This window comes from Rattus norvegicus, chromosome 2 (assembly GCF_021556685.1).
Source record: "Rattus norvegicus strain SHRSP/BbbUtx chromosome 2, alternate assembly SHRSP_T2T, whole genome shotgun sequence".
NCBI classification, from domain to species: Eukaryota; Metazoa; Chordata; class Mammalia; order Rodentia; family Muridae; genus Rattus; species Rattus norvegicus.
This window is the reverse complement of record NC_141535.1, coordinates 130,960,864-130,981,363: the sequence shown is the minus strand read 5'-3', so window position 1 is coordinate 130,981,363 and position 20,500 is coordinate 130,960,864.

Sequence of the window (20,500 nt, the reverse complement as noted above, 5' to 3'; positions counted from 1 at the left end):
TTAAGTGAAAAAAAATGAGAGTTTAAAGTGGGTAGTAAGAATAGATGGAAGATATCTAGGCAGTGTGGATTAACTTAAAAATATGTGACAAGTGAAATGAGAACACTGGAAGAACAAACATAGGAAATAGAGAATATACATAATAATAATGATCACAGCAGATGTTAAATTTGTTATTCAAGATGTTCATAGGAGAACTGAACTCCCAAAAGTGCAGACAATCCTGAAATCTCAAGGGAGACTGCCACTTCTGCCCACTTCTGCTCACATTCCTGGTCTAAGAGGAACCTGCACAGTGGCCTCTGGATACAGAAAATGGGAGCAGTCAGCAGTAGGAACCTGCTGGTTTCTGCCTGCACTCTAAACTGAACTGAACCAGTCCCACAGCTCCCTGCAGGCAAATCCCATGAGGGAGAGAGTTGTAACCTCAGAAGTGCAGACAATACTGAGAACTCAGAGGAGAAAACTACTTTATGCCCACATTCCGACCAAAGAGGAAATCACCTAGTGCTATCTGTACCCTCTGTGCACAGGGACCTAGGATCAGTCAGGGCAGGACCCTTTGGGTTTCTGCCTGCTCCAAGAGCTAAATGCCAATTGCCAGGAGCACCTATACACCTGAAAGCAGAGGTAAGACCAACTCTTCAGTGCCAAAGGACTCTACTGGAGTCTTCAGGTCACACAAACCCAAGAGCAATGATATGTTCACACTTCAGGTTAAAAGAAAACAGGTCTACAGGAGTGCTGACACACAGGTATATGCAAGTGCCAAGCCACTTTCAGAGTCAGCAAGACAACCTGAGGGTGAGAGGCAAGCATAGAAACCTAAACAACAGAAACCAAGACTACTTGGCATCATCAGAAGCCAGTTCTCTAATGAAAGGAAATACTGGATATCCAAACTCACTGGAAAAGCAAGATTTGGATTTAAAATCACATTTTATGATAATGGTGGAGGACTTTAAGAAGGATATAAATAACTCCCTTAAAGAAATACAGGACAACACAAGTAAACCAGTAGAAGACCTTAAAGAGGAAGAACAAAAATCCCTTAAAGAATTACAGGAAAATACAATCAAACAGGTGATGGAATTAAAAAAAAAACCATAACCATCCAGGATTTAGAAATGGAAGTGGAAATAATAATAATAATTTAAAAAAGCTCAAAGGTACAGAAATTTGGAGATCGAAAACCCAGGGAAAAGATCAGGAGCCGTAGATGTAAGCATCATCAACAGAATATACGAGATAGAAAAGTGAAGATACCATAGAAAACATTGAAACAACCCTCAAAGATAATGTAAAATGCTAAAAGCACCTTGCCTAAAACATCCATGAAATCCAGGACACAATGAGAAGATCAGACCTGAGGATAATAGGTATAGAAGAGAGTGAAGACTTCCAATGTAAAGGGCTAGTAAACATCAACAAAATTGTAGAAGAAAAATTTCCTAACCTAAAGAAAGAGATGCCCACAAACATACAAGAAGCCTACAGAATTCCAAATAGATTGTACCAGAAAACAAATTCTTCCTGTCACATAATAGTCAAAACACCAAATGCACAAAACAGAGAAAGAATATTAAAAGCAGTAAGGGGAAAAGTTCAAGTTATATATAGAGCAACACATCAAAATTACACCAGACTTCTCACCAGAGACTATGAAAGTCAGAAGATCCTGGGCAGATGTCATAGAGACCCTAAGAGAACACAAATGCCAGCCCAGGCTACTATATCCAGCAAAACTCTCAATTAACATAAATGGAGAAACCAAGATATATATGACAAAAATCAAGTTTACATAATATCTCTCCACAAATCCAGTCTTACAAAGGAAAATAGATGGAAAACTCCAATGCAAAGAAGGAAACTATGCCCTAGAAAAAGCAAGAAAGTAATCTCCTTGCACCAAAACCAAAAGAAAAGAGACAGACAAGTATAATTTCACCTCGAACAACAGGAAACAACAATCATTGTTACTTAATATTACTTAATATCAATGGACACAATTCCCTAATCAAAAGACTTAGACTACCAGACTGGATGCCTAAACAGGACCGAGCATTTTGCTGCATACAGGAAACATACCTCAGAGACAATGACAGACACTACTTGGTAGTAAAAGGCTAGAAAAACTTTCCAAGCAAATGGTCCAAAGAAACAAGCTGGAGTTGCCATTCTAATATAGAATAAAATTGACTTTTAACCAAAAGTCACCAATAAAGATAAGGAAGGACACTTCATATTCATCAAAGGAAAAATTCACCTGGATGAACTCTGAATTCTAAATATCTATGCTCCAAATGCAAGGGCACCTACATTCATAAAAGAAATCTTACTGAAGCTCAAATCACACATTGCACCTCAAACAAAAATGGTAGGACATTTTAACACCCCACTATCAACAATAGACAGATCATGGAGACAGAAGTTAAACAGAGACATAGAGAAACTAACAGAAGTTATGAACCAAAAGATTTAACAGATATTTATAGAACATTTCATCCTAAAATGAAAGGATGTACTTTCTTTTTAACACCTCATAGTACCTTCTCCAATATTGACCATATAATTGGCCATAAAACAGGCCTCAACAGATACAAGAAGATTGAAATAATCCCATGCATCCTATCAGATCACCACAGGCTAAGCCTGCTCTTCATTAAAAACAAAAAGACATAAAGAAGACATATACATGGAAGTTGAACAATGTACTACTCAATGATGACTTGGTCAAGGAAGAAATTAAGAAAAAATTAGACTTTGTAGAACCTAATGAAAATAAAGGCCCAACATACCTAAACTTATGGTGCACAATGAAAAAGCAGTGCGGAGACAAAAATTCATAGCATTGAGTGCCTCCAAAATGAAACTGGAGAGAACATATATCAGCAGCTTACCAGGACAACGAAAATTTGTCAAAGAAAACGTAACAAATAACCAAGAGTTGTAGGAAGCAGGAAATAAGCAAAGTCAGGGTTGAAATCAACCAAATAGAAACCAAAAGACTGTATAAAGAATGAACACAACCAGGAGCTGGTTCTTTGAGAAAATCAACAAGATAGATAAATGTTTAGCCAGACTAACCAGAGAGCACAAAGAGTATATCCAAATTAACAAAATCAGAAATGAAAAGGAGACATAATCTTTAATAGAATCTGAGGAAATTTAAAAAAATCATCAGATCCTACTACAAAAGTCTATATTCAACAAAACTGGAAAATCTGGAGGAAATGGACAATTTTCTAGACAAATACATGGTACCAAAGTTAAATCAGGATCATGTAAACCCTCTAAACAACCCTGTAACTCCTAAAGAAATAGAAGCAGTTATTAAAGTCTCCCAAACAAAAAGAGCCCCGGCCCAGATGGATTTAGTTTAGAATTCTATCAGACATTCATAGAAAACCTCATTCCAATACTGTCCAAACTATTCAACAAAATAGAAACAGAGAGAGCACTACCCAATTCCATCTATGAAGCCATAATTATGCTTATACCTAAACCACACAAAGACCCAACAAAGAAAGAGAACTTAATACCAATCTCCCTTATGAATGTCGATGCAACAACACTCCAAAACATTCTTGTTAACTGAATCTAATAATAAATCAAAACAATCATCCATCATGATCATGTCGGCTACATCACAGGGATGCAGGAATGGTTCAATATATGGATATCCATGAAAGTAATCCACTATATAAACTAACGCAAAGACAAAGATAACCAAATGTTCATTTTATTAGATGCTGAGAAAGCATTTGACAAAATTCAACACCCCTTCATGATAAAAGTCCTGGAAAGATCAGAAATTTAAGACCCATACCTAACATAGTAAAAGTAATATACAGTAAACTAGTAGCCAATATCAAAGAAATGGAGAGAAACTCTAAGCAATCACACTAAAATGAGGGTCTAGAAAAGGCTGTCCACTCTCTTCCTACTTATTCAATATAGTTCTCAAAGTCTTAGTCAGGGCAATCAGACAAGGAATGAAAATCAAAAGGAGACAAATTGGAAAGGAGTAAGTCAAAATATTGCTATTTGGAGATGATATGATTGTTTACATAAGTGACCCAAATGTTCCACCACATAACTACTAAGCCATAAACACCTTCAGCAAAGTGATTGGTTATAAAATTTACTCAAACAAATTCCACCTCAATTTCTCATAGAGTTAGAAAGAACAATTTGCAACATAATTTGGAATAAAAAAATCCCAGGACAGCAAAAAACTATACTCAACAATAAAAGAATTTCTGGGGGAATCACCACCCCTGATCTCAATCAGTATTACAGAGCAATAATGTTAAAAACTGTATGGTATTGGCATAGAAACAGGCAGGTAGATCTGTGGAATAGAATTGAAGACCCAGAAATGAACCCACACACCTATGGTCACTTTAACTATGAGATAGGAGTTAAAACCACCCAATAGAAAAAAAGAAAGCATTTTCAACAAATGGTGCTGGTTCAACTGTAGGTCAGCATTTAGAAGAATGCAAATCAATTCATTTTTATCACTCTGTACAAAGCTTAAGTCCAAGTGGATCAAGGATCTCCACATCAAATCAGATACTCTCAACTCAATAGAAGAAAAAGTGGGGAAAAGTGACTATCAGTGAGCACTGGAGAAAATTTCCTGAACAAAACACCAATGGCTTATGCTCTAAGATCAAGAATCGACAAATGGGATCCCATAAAACTGCAAAGCTTCTATAAGGCAAAAGACACTGTCATTAGGATAAAATGACAACCAACAGATTGGGAAAAGATCTTTACCAATCCTACATATGACAGAGGGCTAATATCCAAAATATACAAAGAACGCAAGAAGTTAGACTCCAGAGAGCCAAATAACCATATTAAACATGGGGTACAGAGCTAAACAAAGAATTCTGAGCTGAAGAATATGGAATGGCTGAGAAGTACCTAAAGATATGCTCAACATCCTTAGTCACCAGAGAAATGCAAATCAAAACAACCCTGAGATTTTACCTCACAGTACTCATAATGGCTAAGATCAAAAATTCAGATGGCAACAGATGCTGGTGAGCATGAGGAGAAAGATGAACACTCCTCCATTGTTGGTGGGACTGCAAACTGGTATAGCCACTCTGGAAATCCTCAGAAAAATGGTAGTAACCTGAGGACCCAGGTATACCTCCCCTGGCCAGATACCCAAAAGATGCTCCAACATACAATAAAGATACATGCTCCACTATCTACATAGCAGCCTTATTTATAATAGCCAGAAGCTGGAAAGAACCCAGATGCCCTTCAACAGAGGAATGGATACAGAAAATGTGGTACATTTACACAATGGAGTACTACTCAGCAATCAAAAACAATGACTTCATGAAATTAATAGGCAAATGTATGATACTAGAAAATATCATCCTGAGTTAGAGCTGAAAGAGCTTAAGGGACTTGAAGCCCCATAAAAAAAACAATGTCAATGGGCCAGAGCTCCCAGGGACTAAACATCTACCCAAAGACTATATCTGGAATGACACAGGGCTCCAGATGCGAATGTATCAAAGATGGCCTTGTTGGCAGCAGTTGAAGAAGCAGCCCTTTGTCTACCCCCCAATGTAGGGGAATGTCAGACATGGGACGGGTTCCTGGGAAGTAGGCGTGGATGGGGAGGGGAACATCTATTTAGAGGAAGAGGAGGGGGATGGCATAAGGGGCTTGTGTCAGGGAAACCAGGAAAGGCAATAACATTTGAAATGTAAATAAAAAGTAACCAATAAAAGAAAAAATAAATTAAAAAGGGAAAAATATGTTTATAGAACAAGGACTAGAGTATAAACTAAATGCCAAAGCAACAATACCATAAACATCTGAATAACCTATGAAAAGCTTCAATGTCAAATTAAGGAGGGTGTGGGAAGAAAAGTAAACTCCTAAGGGAAATCAAAGGGGAATCCCTAACCTATAAAGCAAGGAGAACTAAAATTTTGTTAAGCAAAGAGTGGTGTGAATTATTCACAGTACAGAAAAAGCACTATCAGCCTAGGATACCCTTAACACCACTACTATACAACAAAAGTTTGGCAGAATAGTCTTCCAACTTAGTCCCTGGAATATCATCAAGTGAGAAAAATAAATGATGTAGTTCAGATTCAGAACCTAAATAAATAAATAAATAAATAAAAATAAAATAAAGTAAAGCACTACCACCACCACTACCACAACAAGAAAAGACTTAAATAGTGAATACTGCAAGGGAAAAACAGAACATTGAGTTAAATCTCTCTTCTTAAATTCTTAACTATTTCTATAGGATAACACTGTGATCAAGTTGTAAATTTGAGAATATATTGAGCAATATTAGAATGTAGTGTTAAGCTGAATTTTAATAATCACAAGGAATGAGAAATACGTATTTGGGGCACTCCACGGTAAACTACACAGAGGTAGTGTTCTATGTTAAAAGGTCTAGTTGGTTGTAAATATAGGGTATTAAACTACATAGTGATTTTAAAGATGATTAAAATATAAATTAATATCCTAAGAAGAGAAGAAAATTGAATCATATTAAACAGTACGTTAAACTGTTTAAGTAAGAAATGACTATGAGATACTAAAAGGCAGAAATGCATCCAATAGCCTTTTACAAATATGATAGACGTTAGACTGGCCATGAAAACTATTGTTGTAAATGTCCAAGTCTGTTTATGCCAATAAAACATGACCATCAGAATGGGAAAATAAAGATCAAGAGCTAATTACATAATGTTTACAAAAACCCAATATAAAGATAAAGCAAATAAAAAAAGGGGGGGTAGACCAGAACTGAACCATGCTAATCACTGCATACTGAGTTAGCAATACTGATCTCAAAACAGATTTTATAGTTGGACAAGCATCATAAATACAGAGGGAACTGAAGCTTATAGTGAGGTCTGTTTTAATACTTTCATGTATTCTTTAGGAATCAAAGAATGCATGGAAAATTTTAATATATAAGCATCTAATAACAGCCTAAAAATCTATGAGGCAAAGCTAATAGAAATATGAGGAGATATTAAGTAATACAGTCGTATTCTAAATTCATTAAGTTTCTCAGTAATAGCCACAATAATCAGGCAGAAATTTACATGCATGTTAATGCCTTTATCCTTCCCATTAGCCAACAAGATTTTTGGATCAGTGTACATTTCAGTGGTTTAAACTAACATGAGAGCAAACCTTGATTCTATTCCTCTTAAAATCAAAAATAGTAAAACAAAACTCAATTTTTTATAGACACAAGAAATACTCCATCAATAACTAATGTTTCACTGAATCTGCTGTATAATATAAACCAACATAGAGCACATTCTGAATAGCATCATATATCTTAAAATATTTATGAAAATACTTATTTTAGAGGCATGGTATTTAAACAGTATAAAAATGAAATAAATAATAGGCAATGTAATATTTTTAAAATGTTTTGCAATTAAGCATACAAATGGCAACCAACAGATTGGGAAAAGATCTTTACCAATCCTACAAATGATAGAGGGTTAATATCCAAAATATACAAAAAATTCAAAAAGTTAGACTCCAGAGAATCAAATAACCCAATTAAAAGATGGGGAACAGAGCTAAATAAAACATTCTCAGCTGAGGAATATTGAATGTCTGAACATTCTTAGTCATCAGGGAAATGGAAATCAAAACAATCCTGAGATTCCACCTCACACCAGTCAGAAAGGCTAAGATAAAAAACTTAGGTGACAGCAGATGCTGGCAAGGATGTGGAGAAAGAGGAACACTCCTCCATTGTTGGTGGGATTGCAGACTGGTACAACCATTCTGGAAATCAGTCTGGAGGTTCCTCAGAAAATTAGACATTGAACTACCTGAGGACCCAGGTTTACCTCTCTTGGGCACATACCCAAAAGATGCTCCAACATACAACATACAGCAACATACAACATGCTTCACTATGTTCATAGCAGCTGTATTTATAATAGCCAGAAACTGGGAAGAACCAAGATGCCCCTCATCAGAAGAATGGATTAAAAAAGTGTGATATATCTACACAATGGAGTACTACTCAGCTATCAAAAACAATGACTTTATGAAATTCATAGGCAAATGGATGATTCTGGAAAATATCATCCTGAGTGAGGTAACCACAGAAAAACACACTTGGTACACACTCATTGATAAGTGGATATTAGCCCAGAATCTCGAATTACCCAAGATGCAATCCACAGACCTCAGGAAGCTCAAGAAGCATGAGCAAAATGCGTATGCTTCCACTCCTTCTTGAACTGGGAAAAAGTAAATCCATAACAGGATATACAGAAGCAAAGTTTAGAGCACTGGCTGAAGGAATGGCCATTCAGAGCCTGCCCCGCATGTGGCCCATATATGTACAACCACCAAAACTAGATAAGATTGATGAAGCTAAAATGTGCATGCTGAAAGGGACTGGATATAGATCTCTCCCGAGAGAAACATCTAGAGCATGTCCAATACAGAGGTCAATGCTAGCAGCAAATTACTGAACTGAGAACAGGGCCCCGTTGAGGGGAATTAGAGGAAGGATTGAAAGAGCTGTAGGGGTTTGCAACCCCATATGAACAACAATGCCAACCAACCAGAGCTTCCAGGGACTAAACCACTACCCAAAGACTATACCTGGACTCACCTAGGGCTCCAACTGCGTATGTAGCAGAGAATAGACTTGTTGGGGCACCAGTGGAAGGGGGAAGCCCTTGGTCCTGTCAAGGTTGAAACCCCAGTGCAGGGGAATATGGGAGGGGGAGCGGTAAGGGAGGTGGATAGGGGGGTACATCTGTAGGGTGGAGGGGGTAGGGATGCGGGGTTATGGGCAGGTAACCAGGAAAGGGAATACCGTTTGAAATGTAAGTAAAGGAATATATCTAATAAAAAAATTTTAAAAAGCAAAAAAAAAAAAAAAGAAGAAAAAAAAAGAAGCATACAACTTAAAATAACATGTGGATCAAATGAGAGGCCTCTAAAAAGATATTTTAAACACATTCCCATGCAGAGAAATACTAATCTGCATGTACTCTTGCCTATTATAATAAAGAAACAGCATCTGAATTCTGTAACCTCACTTCTGATAGAACTGGGAAAGCGCATTGTCATTATGGAGATAAGGATCAGCAGTTTTATTTTATGATGTAACATATATGACTTAAAGTCTGTATGATACAGAGGCAATGTTTCTTACAAGAGTGTCACCATTCCTAAAAACCATAAACCTGGTTACATTTATATAACCTGTCAGAAAATTACCATTGAAGGTAGACTTTCTACCAACTAGCCCCTTTGCCTCCTCTAGAATGTGCTTTGCATTCTACTTCCTTTTTAATGGGTAGATTTTGGAACCGTGCTCTACAATATGATTTTCATTATTTTTATATTTCCTGAAGTTGAAATGACCTTCTAAAGATTCTAAATGAGAGTGGTATACACTGTAACCATTTATTTTGAGATTTGTTAAATTTATAATAAGGAGAAGAAAAGACAGTTCTCAGCAGGGATTCACAGATGTCAACTGTGCATGTGTTATAAACTCTAGAGTTGCAATACAAGTACTGAAACACGATATGATAGTTAGATTACTATTGGAAACCCAAAACCCAAGGACATACAACTAATTTATAAAACATCGATGATGTATCAGATCCAGAGCAGACCTGGGCCCTGACTCACCATCATTTTGTTTTGAAAGATCATCGGGGTGTTATAGAATAGTAATGGATCAATATTACCAAATACTTAGCACAGAATTCTACTACAAACAAAGAGATTACAAAAGAAGGCCAAGTTTGGGAGTTCTTCAGGTGAGATGTCAGGCAAAAGTGAAACTGAATTCAACTGTGATAGCAAACATTTCTTTAATTGAAAATATTTTCATTGAATGTATTTCAAATATGATTTCCTTGCTCTGACTTATCCAAGATACTAACCATTTCCCCACCAACCCTATCCCAAATTGTTTTTTCTTCTCTGTCATTTGAAAATAAACAAGAATCTTAGTGATAAGGGTAATATAATAATAATAATAATAATAATAATAATAATAATAATAATACCAAAGAGCAGGAAAAACAGCAAGAAACCACAATAAAATCACTGAGACATTGAAACACACAGAGAAATCCCCCCAAAAAACAATACCATAAGCCATAATATATAAGTAAAAGATCTTTAAGATTTAAAAACTATCCCTGACAAAGCCTTATGAGACCCAGTCCAAAAGTACTATCAAATTCATTTTGTGTTGGTGATCAACTGCTGGGCCTGATGCTTGCCTTTGAATATGATTGGTATATCCAGTGAGATGACAATGGAGAAACTCTTTTTCCTTTGAGAGTTAGTTATTGTTAACTAGAGATAGTTCCTCATTGGGATGGAGGATAATACTTCAACCGTGTTAAACCCGTTCATGTCCTGCACGCACTTTCACAATCTCTGTGAGTTAACGTGAGTGTCAGTCCTACTGTGCTTTCTTTGTTGCCTTCCATCCCCAATGGTTCCTACAATCGTTCTGCTTCTACCCTATCTCAAAGTTCCCTAAGTCTTTCAGGGTGGGAATTTTGGAGACATCCTATTTAGGAATGACTGTTCCAAGGTCTCTCGCCTTTTGTTCATTGCACCCATGTGATTCTCTCTATTTGTTCTCATCAGTTGAAGGACGAAGCTTCTCTGATTATGGTTTAGCAATGCACTAATCTTTTCATACATCAAACTATGACAGCAAAGTCATATCTGGATGGTGTTTTAACTGTGGTCTTTATTTGAGAGATGAGTTTTTTAGAGAATCAGCTGACCATCAAAAAAATTCTACTTATGAATCGAGACCTGTACTCGCTTCTGAAACAAATAAGTATGAACTGTTTGAACTGTAGATAGTACATTCCTTTACACTAACAGACAAATGTGCAATAAATGTTTTGTTGCTTGAAATAAATTAATATTCAGAGCAACAGAATGCTCCAATCTCAAAGTTCTTCTTTAGTGTTTTTTCCATTCAATCTGTTAGTGCTTCTCAAAGCTAAATTAATGTAATTGTTTATGAGATGTGTATGTAAATCCATTCACTGTTTGTGTAACTTTCTACCTCCTTTCCCCCACCTATATGGAGTAGAATTTATGTCTTACTGAATTTCTTTTCTTTGGGAAGGTAAGTTCCATGTTCACAGCAATGCTCAACACTGTAGCAAGAAAGTATGTGCTATTTCAGGAAACAAGCAAAGTATTCAAGAAGCTCTCTAAATCCATCATGTCTGAAACCTGAGGTATGTTTATGAGCCTCACAACATGAATGTTCTAACTATTCATTTTGGCCATTATGGGTCTTACCAAAGTCTTTCATAATCATTCACTCTTCCCATTAGAGGACTCTTCCTATAAGTCCCTAAGTTTGGAGAAGGGAATATTTTGCCACGATGTTAACCTGAATATTCTTCATTTTCTCACCAACAATTTTGACAATAAACAAAGTCAAAATTAAAAAGGATCATTGACTTTTTTCAACATTTTACTGTACATACAATGTTTTAAAGCTCTTTAATGAGATTTGAGAAATAAGACATATTATCTCAGTTATGTGTAGACATAATAAATTGATAATTTTAAAAAGTATTCAAAAGTTTTCTGGACACATAAAGTGTGAAATCATTTCTAAGATTTTTTCCTATTACCATTCAATTCCATTTTTATTTAGTTAACAGTTGATGTAGAGTATGAGCAATACTTTTATTCATTATTTATGATTGCCAAATTTTTATTTCTTAAATCTGAAAATAATCAAATATGAAAATGATTTATTATCAGGAAGCTATGCAAGTCAGTTTATAAAATTAGTTTAAAATTGCTCAGTGGTCATTTTGATAGTTTTGTTCTAAATAATATGGAATCTTTTCTGTTCAAATATGATACTCAGTGTCTAATATATAATAGAATGATGCATATGTACACACATGTACATGTGTATATTCACATATTAGACTTAAGAATATTTATAATTGATATAGTCTTTTACCATGTTAGTAATATGCTGTATAGAAATATAACAGAAAAATAATATATTAACAAAATAAAACCTGTCCATAGACTGAAGATTTATATAGTTTGTCAATGAAATAGATTTATCATAAAATAACACATTAGAATTTATCACACAGAATCAGAGCTTTATGGTATGTCTTTTGAGAGACTGAATCTTGACAAATTTCTTTTGTTTATGTGTAAGTTTTTGAGGTTAAAGGAATTTGTTGGTCTTATACTGTAAAAGACTCCCTAAGTCCTGTTCAATCTAAAGACCTTATTAAGCTGTTCTACAAATGTGTCTCAAGTTGGTAAGAAGAAAGCCATTGAACAGAACAAAATACCTCAGAATTTGGGACTATAGAAATGCAACCAGTTAGTGAGAGATGCATTAAGAATTCCCATGGAAGCTGTGTGCTTACATGGTCTTTATTTCATATGACTGCAACTTCATTTCTCCTTTCTCTGCCTGTAACAAATTTCTCACTGAGGGAATTTTTTAATGATAGAGTAAGAGTAAGAGTAAGATTTAATTTCATCTTATACAATTATACTTTTTATCCTAAGATTATATCTATGTCTCTCTCTCATATATATATATATATATTATATTTCATCAGAGAAAAGGCAAGATATATATATGTATATATTTCAGAGAAAAGACTATATATATATATAGGTAGATAGAGAGATAGATAGATAGATAGATAGATAGATAGATAGATAGATAGGTAGGTAGGTAGAGAGAGGGGGGGAAGGGAGAGGGAAATGTGAAGGAGAGGGAGAGGAGAAGAGAGATGGAGTCCACACATACATGTACGCTCAAATATGTGAGTGGAAGATAGAAGTTAACTTTAGACACTTTCCTTCACTGAAAATGGAACTGATACTGGTTTGGACAGACTGGCTGGATAACCAAGCCCTAGGAATTCTCCTGAAACGGATCCCCATATTGGAATATGGTATGCACCATGAAATTCTGAGTTTTTTATTTCTTCACAATACCTATAATAATTAGGCATACAATATTGTTAGTGATAATACACCTATCCTTCACAATGTGTTATAATTATTTGGTGATATGTATACAACATGACTTTCTACAATTTATAGATACTACTATGCATGCAAGCAGTGGCTTATGTATTTGATTTACCATATATATATATATATACATATATATATACATATATATATTGAGAATATCAGGTAAATATGTTAACTATAGAAAGTGCTGAGTACTTTACATTTTTCTGAATTTCACTCGAGTTCACATGGATTCTATGACCTGAGAGATGTTCTCTGCATCAAATGCCATGTTCCCTTTCAGGGTTCTGTGAGGAATGGCAGGGCTTATTGCCTATACTCACCTCCAGAAATGATTTAGCAAGAAGAAATTTTAAAAAAATCAGAAGAAATAATTACCATGCTTATTTAAAAGCAGATATATTTAAATAAATGACCTGCCATCACTCCTGGGCAAAACTAACTATGTTTTGAAAACCAGGTACTGCCTCTGTCATTTGATATTTTTGAGAGTTCTCTGTTACATGTATCTGTTTCTTTGATGACTTTAAGATTTTCAGGCACTTACTTTTTCTTTTGCATAAATGTAAAATATGCCTTTCAAACCGTCTTGTGTATCTTTTGCTTTTGTGGAGGTATTGTCAGTGTGAAGAAAGACGGATAAGCTAGACAGTTACTTTAAAGGAAGAAGTGACAACCTTTTGTTCTTGAATGCCATTTGAATTCATGAGACATTTTCTGATGTGTCTATCAGAGCATGTTAGCAGCACAGAACTCAGTATTTTAGAACATGCCTGCCTTTCTAATCCTCTCATGACCTCTTGACATGGGATAGTGAACCTTCAAAAAAATGCTTTCCACATTTTCACTTACCCAGGGACTGAAATTTACAAACCCATGGAAGCATAAGAAAAATCAAAGTGAATTTTGGACAGTTTTGCACAGTGAGTGTAAAATTAATAAATAATAGAAAGAAAGGTAAAAAGAAAGAAAGAATGAAAGAATGATAAAGTTATTGAAACACATTTAATTGTTTTCCACCAGGGCTTAAGCATTAATTAGTCAGCTTGCAAAAATTTACCAAATGCAAACACTGTCTGAAACCTGAAGGTTACTCACGGTACAACTCCCCAGGTGTTTAAACTCCAGCAATTAGTGAGCTGTGTGGATTAAGTAGGGTTCTTAAATCATAAGTCTTTATTTGATTTCTATAATAACTTGTTTTTCTACTGTTTTCTCTACAGTTGTTCCAAGTACAAAGATACAAAGGTAATATCAGGTGTTATACATCAATATTATAAATATGTAAACTACTACATGTTTCATTAATTATCCTATAAATATTAATACAAAATAATACTACACAATTATTTTTATTAATACACACTACTAAATATTACAGTCTACACAAGGAAAAAAAGGAAAACATATAATTTCATATTGCTATCAAAATCCCCTGTGTCTTATTTCATACATACCTAGTACAAAAATAATATCATTATTATGCATGTATTGGCCAGATTACCAATGCTATTTGTTTGTATACTGTATTCAGTATAGATTGACTTGATCTATTACATTCTTTTCTATTTTTAGGAACTTGATACCAAAGACAAAGCACAGTTGTCCGTTAGTGTGCCTTCTACCTCCACACAGGATGAACTCATTCTATTTTTCCTCTTAAAAAAATAAAATCAAGGGAAAAACTAACTTAAAGTCAGTAAGTGCATTCTTTACAATAACATAGAAGTTTTCTGAAAGCTCACAAAGGGGACAATTATATAATAAGGTATTATGACATCTTGATATATTTAGAATTTTATTTCATATTTCATTTATTAGGCAAGTTTTTCTATCTATAAAGAATATATCTATTGTTAATTTGTGACTTCTCAGGTATGTGAGTCCAGACATTACAATATCAGCTTTAATTGATCCGAGGGTCTCTTTTACCTGTCTCACCTCTCAACACAGCTGACAGGAGACTGAGGTTTTCACTCTTGCCTTTTGGGACACAGATTCAAAGTACGATACTTGGTTTCAGGTGCGTTTTCCCCAGTGGGACACATTCAGTTTCCAATACCACCCAGTCACCTTGCACATGTGTGTATTACTTTCAATGAGCTGAGTCTACTGAAGTTACTCTAAGTGTCTACCAGCTGAGTCAGGAGATTATGCTTAAAAATAAATAAAGGCATATCAATACCATGCCTTCTTTCTGTAAATGTCTAAGACACAAAATACATCAGTTTTGAAAACATCTAATACAGTTATATTTATACATGTGTATGTCTTTAGATGAATTAATTAATTAAATGACGAATGTTCCCATTACTTATTATAGGAGATTGACAACATAAAGAGTAAAATTAACATGGATAAGGATATTAGCATGTGTTTCATGTCATCTCTCATGGAAATATAAAAAAGTTTGCTAGTAAATATTTTCTAAAATGAATGTGTTTTTATGAGTAGCAAAAATTTATAGTGGGCTACAATCTCAATTATTTTGTTAGATCAGTTTAATAGATGTATGGTGCTTTAATATTTACACCTACAAATTGGTTATTGATAATATAAGGACATTAATTTGCCACTTTAGGTATAAATATTGTTAAATATTGGGTCACTGAGATTATTTATCCTACATTTAGAGCCATATCCAGGAATCTCCACGGTCAACATTAAAAGAACTAAAAGGAAGTTATAAGCATATTTGATAAAAATGACTTTGATTTCTGTCTTATTTAGGGTTATCATTCCTATAATGAAACACTGTAACCACAATAACCTGAGAAAGAAATGATTTGTTTGCCTTACGCATTCACATCAGTATTCACATTGAAGAAAATCAGGATGGTAACTCAGGAATTGAAATAAATCAGGAGCTGATATAGATCATGGAGGGGTGCTGTTTACTGGATTGCTCCTCTTGGCTTGCTCAGTCTGCTTTTCATAGACGCCAGGACTACCAGCTCAGGGATGGCACCACCCACCATGGGATGAATGCTCCTCCATCAATTACTGCTCAAGAAAACACCCTACAGGCTTGCTAAAGCCCAAATCATCATCTTCTCCTCCTCGTCCTCCTGGTCTTCTTCCTCCTTGCTCTTTTTCCTCCTCCTCTAATTCCTTCACCTTGCTCTTTTTCCTCTTTCTCTTCCTCTTCCTCCTTTTTTTCCTCCTCCTCCTCATCCTCTTCTTCCCTCCCCTGAATCTTCTCCTCCCTTCTCCCCTCAGATCTTCTGAAAAAGCAAGTCTCCCAGGATATCCAGTAGATAACAGTATAACAAATTACTATAAGACTAAGTACAAACTTTCATTCCAAGGCTGGTCTAGAGGACACTCTAAAGAGTCAGAAACACCCTTACTCCCACTGTTTGAAGTTTGACAAAAACAACCACAGAATTCATGTAGAAGATGCAGCACAGAGGCATGCATACTTCCTTATTGCTGTTTCAGTCAGAAATGGGAGACATTTTCTTAATTCCGATGTTCTTAGTTTGTGTGAAGATAACATAAAATATCCAGCACGGTCTCTGTTTTAACATTTCTTAATGAATAAAATTAATCAGAATAATATTTATAGTTTTGATTTTGATATATTATGAATAAACTATAATATTCCTAATACACGCTTAAAATTCATAAATATAAAAATAACCTTACATCTTATAGGGTTTCAAATTTCTTTTTCTTTTGTGGGAGTGGTAAATAGAGTCTCACTATGTAGACATGGTTTGCATTGAACTCATAATAACTGTCTCTGACTCTCAAGTGTTCATATTAACTCTGTGTATCACTACAGCATGCCAGAGTTTCAGTTTTACATGTTTTATAAATATGTGATAAATACAGTTTTTAAAACTTATCTTACTATAGCATTCAGATTAAAATTCATAGAGGTGCGGTTCTCAAGCCATGGGTTATGACTCCTTTTAAGCCAAACAGATATTGCCTTAAAGCAATGAAAAACACAGATACTTACATTGTGATTCATAACATTACAAAATTACAATTATGAAATAGCAACAAAAATCATTGATGTTATCACAAAAGTAGGAACTGTATTAAAGGGTCACAGCATCTAAAAGGTTGAGAACTATTGCTGTTGAAAATTATGAATCACAGAGTTGTACTATAATTATGTAAAACTTTCATGTTTACATATTTATATCCATAACACTTGAATAATGAATCTTTACAGCGAAGTCATATTGCAGAGTATGGTATGAAGATGTCCTTTGATTAATGAATAGAACCACCATTGTTATATCTTGTCATCTGCCCCTTCACTTAAAAGCCAGAAGACACATTTGCTCAATTACAGCTCCCTCACTTCTAATTGTGGCATGTCACATTGATTGATTGTTGTCAGTTTCTAGCAGTCAGCAGCAATGCTTCATTGTTTCATGTCATAAAATTAGTGTATACTTATTTGATTTTTCCGCCTACCACAAAACAGCTGCATAGAAATGCTATTATTCTGAACCACATATAATTTAACTTATAAAATGGTATGCACTGTGAATAATCTGAAATTTAGAAAACATAGCCTGCTCTAAGTGAGGGACAATTATTTCTGTTCCAAAGTTTGGTTCGCACTGGATCAAGGTAAGCAAACTTTTAGTGAATTATGTAAACATACAATGAAGAAATTAATTTCTCTCCCTTCTTTGTAGACTTTGCCTTTCTACTTGAGCATTTGGAAGGATTCTAAGGTCAGTAGTGACTGTGCACAGATTTGTGTATTGATTACCCATTGTGTAGACAGCTACTTGTTTTTAATAAGTTTATATGGAATTTAATTATGGGTATGATTATTTTGAGTACCTTAAACTTAAAATTTGATAGTTGTTTACAACCATCAAAATTCCTATAAAATACCTATAAAATAACCTATAAAATATTTATAATCTTTTATTTTCTTTGTAATTTATACTAATGTATATTACCTTCATTTTCTAAAATTCAAAAATTGTTCAATTAAAACTGCGCAAAATATTTCTGTATGTACATTGGAAGTTGAATAAAGTTTGTTGTAATACTGTCCATCACAAGCTACCTGAGTCAAGTTATTCTGAATATTTGTATAGTTCAAACTTTATATTGGAAATTTAGCATTGGTTTTAAAGTTACTATACTAGTAACATCCCAATGTTAATTTAGACAATTTTTATAATTACCCCCAAAACAAAGTATAGATATTTTGAAATTATATATATATATTCCTTTATTAATAAATAAATGATGAAATAATTGAAAGTTATCTTTAAAAACATACACTACTCTGTGAAATCAGTGAGTAGATTACCTGTCTATATACATATTCAATTCCAGATAGAATGGAATCTGTACTTTCAGAAGAAGAAAATTAAAACTTAACAAGAACAGTAATATCTAGTGTTCTTAGGCGAGTGAAATCCAACTCTACAGAAGGGAATTATGCATTACCTTATACTGAAGAAATTGTATATGATATAAAATTAAAAGATGTATTTTTACTGGCTATAATTTCAACTCTGCCATATGATACACATATCCAACATAGCTTAAAAAAAAAACCAAGGACCCGTGTCTAGATAGTTCATAAGTCTTAAAGGAATCCAAAACTATTATTCTAAATCCACACAGTACTAAAATGACTTTTATTAACTTATTTCTGTAACTATGTATCAGCACATCTCTCAACCCTCAAAAGCTCTTCTTGCATTAAATAGAAATTATCAGAAACCCACAACTAGTCTTTCAAGTAATATGAAATTGGAGTGCTCAGACATATGTCCAATCTACATATAATACCATAATTCTCAGAGATTTTTGAGAAAAGGGGGGAGAAATTCCAAGAGACAGATATGGTAATGGACTCCTAGGAAACAAGGTTTGAGATACATTAGGGGAGTAAGATACATTCGCTTATAGTGATTGTAACCATATATACAAGACAAGCACATGTTTAAGCCAGAAAAAAGTTCGAACATGTGAGGAAGCGATGGAAGTAGGATAGATAGCTATGAATTTGAAACACTGGCTTAGTTAGTTATTGAAATTTGGTATTTTCTTTGGTTATTTTATATATTTACATTTAAAATGTCCCAATTCCAGGTTCCCCCCACCGCTGACCCCCATTCCATCATTTCTTCTCAATTTTTCCTCTATGAGGGTGCTCCCCCACCCACACCCAAGCCTTCACAGGACCTCTACAGGACCAGTGGTCTACCCTCCCTCTGATACCAAAAAAAAGGCAATCCTCTGCTACACATGTGGTTGGAGCCATGAGTCTCTCCATGTGTACACTTTGGTTGGTGCTTTAGTCCCTGGGAGCTTTGAGTGGTCAGATTAGTTGATATAATTGTTCTTCCTATGGGGTTGCAAACCTCTTCAGCTCCCTCAGTGCTTCTCCTAACATTTCTATTGGGTCTGAGGGCTCAATCCAATGGTTGTCTGTGAGTGTCTACGTCTGCATTAGTCAGGTGCTGGCGGACCCTCTCAGGAGCCAGCTGTATCAGGCTCCTCTCATCAAGCACTTCTTGGCACCAGCAATAGTGTCTGTAGGTGGAATGGATCCCTAGGTGGGGAGGTATCTGGATGGCCTGTCTTTCAAACTTCGTTCCAGGTTTTTTTTTTTTTTTTTTTGTCTCAGCATTTCCTTTAGATAGGAACAATTCTTGGTTACAGAGGATCAGGAGATTGAACAGAAATATGTATCAGTGGAAAATGGGAAAGTACGGGTAGCCACTAGAAAGTCCTAGATGCCAGGTAAACACGAGGTTCCCAGAACCCAACGGGGATGACTTTAACCGAAATGCCCAACATAGGAGAAATAGAATTTGTAGAGAACATCTCTGGTAGATAGGCCCCAGTTGAGGGATGGTGCCACTCACCCATCTAAGGAATTTGCTATTTTCTTGGTGAAGGACAGTCAATATTCTTAACGATATGTTGACCACACTTTACCCTACAAACAAGAGTACCTTCTAAAAACACATTGTAGTTGTTACAATGGAAGAAAGAAAGAAAGAAAGGAAGAAAGAAAGAAAGAAAGAAAGAAAGAAAGAAAGAAAGAAAGGAAGAAAGGAAGGAAGGGGGAAGGAAGGAAGGAAGGAAGGAAGGAAGGAAGGAAGGAAGGAAGAAATGAAGGAGCAAGGAAAAAGCAAGGAAGGAAGAAAGGAGGGAGGGAAGGTAAAGAGAAAGACAGATACAAGAGAAGAAGTAAAAGTTGAGCAGGCAGAGGTGTTAGGATGAATCTAGGAGAGGTTGAATAGGTATAGATATTAAGAAATTGGGGGGATTTATTAGGATAAAATATATTCTGGTAAATTTGCAAAGATTTAATAAAAATATATTTTTCAAACCCAGAATTATTTTCACCTGATTAAAAACAAAAAAAATGCTTTTATAAAATGAAACTTTAAAATAGTCTGAAATTTGGGATAAAACGTTA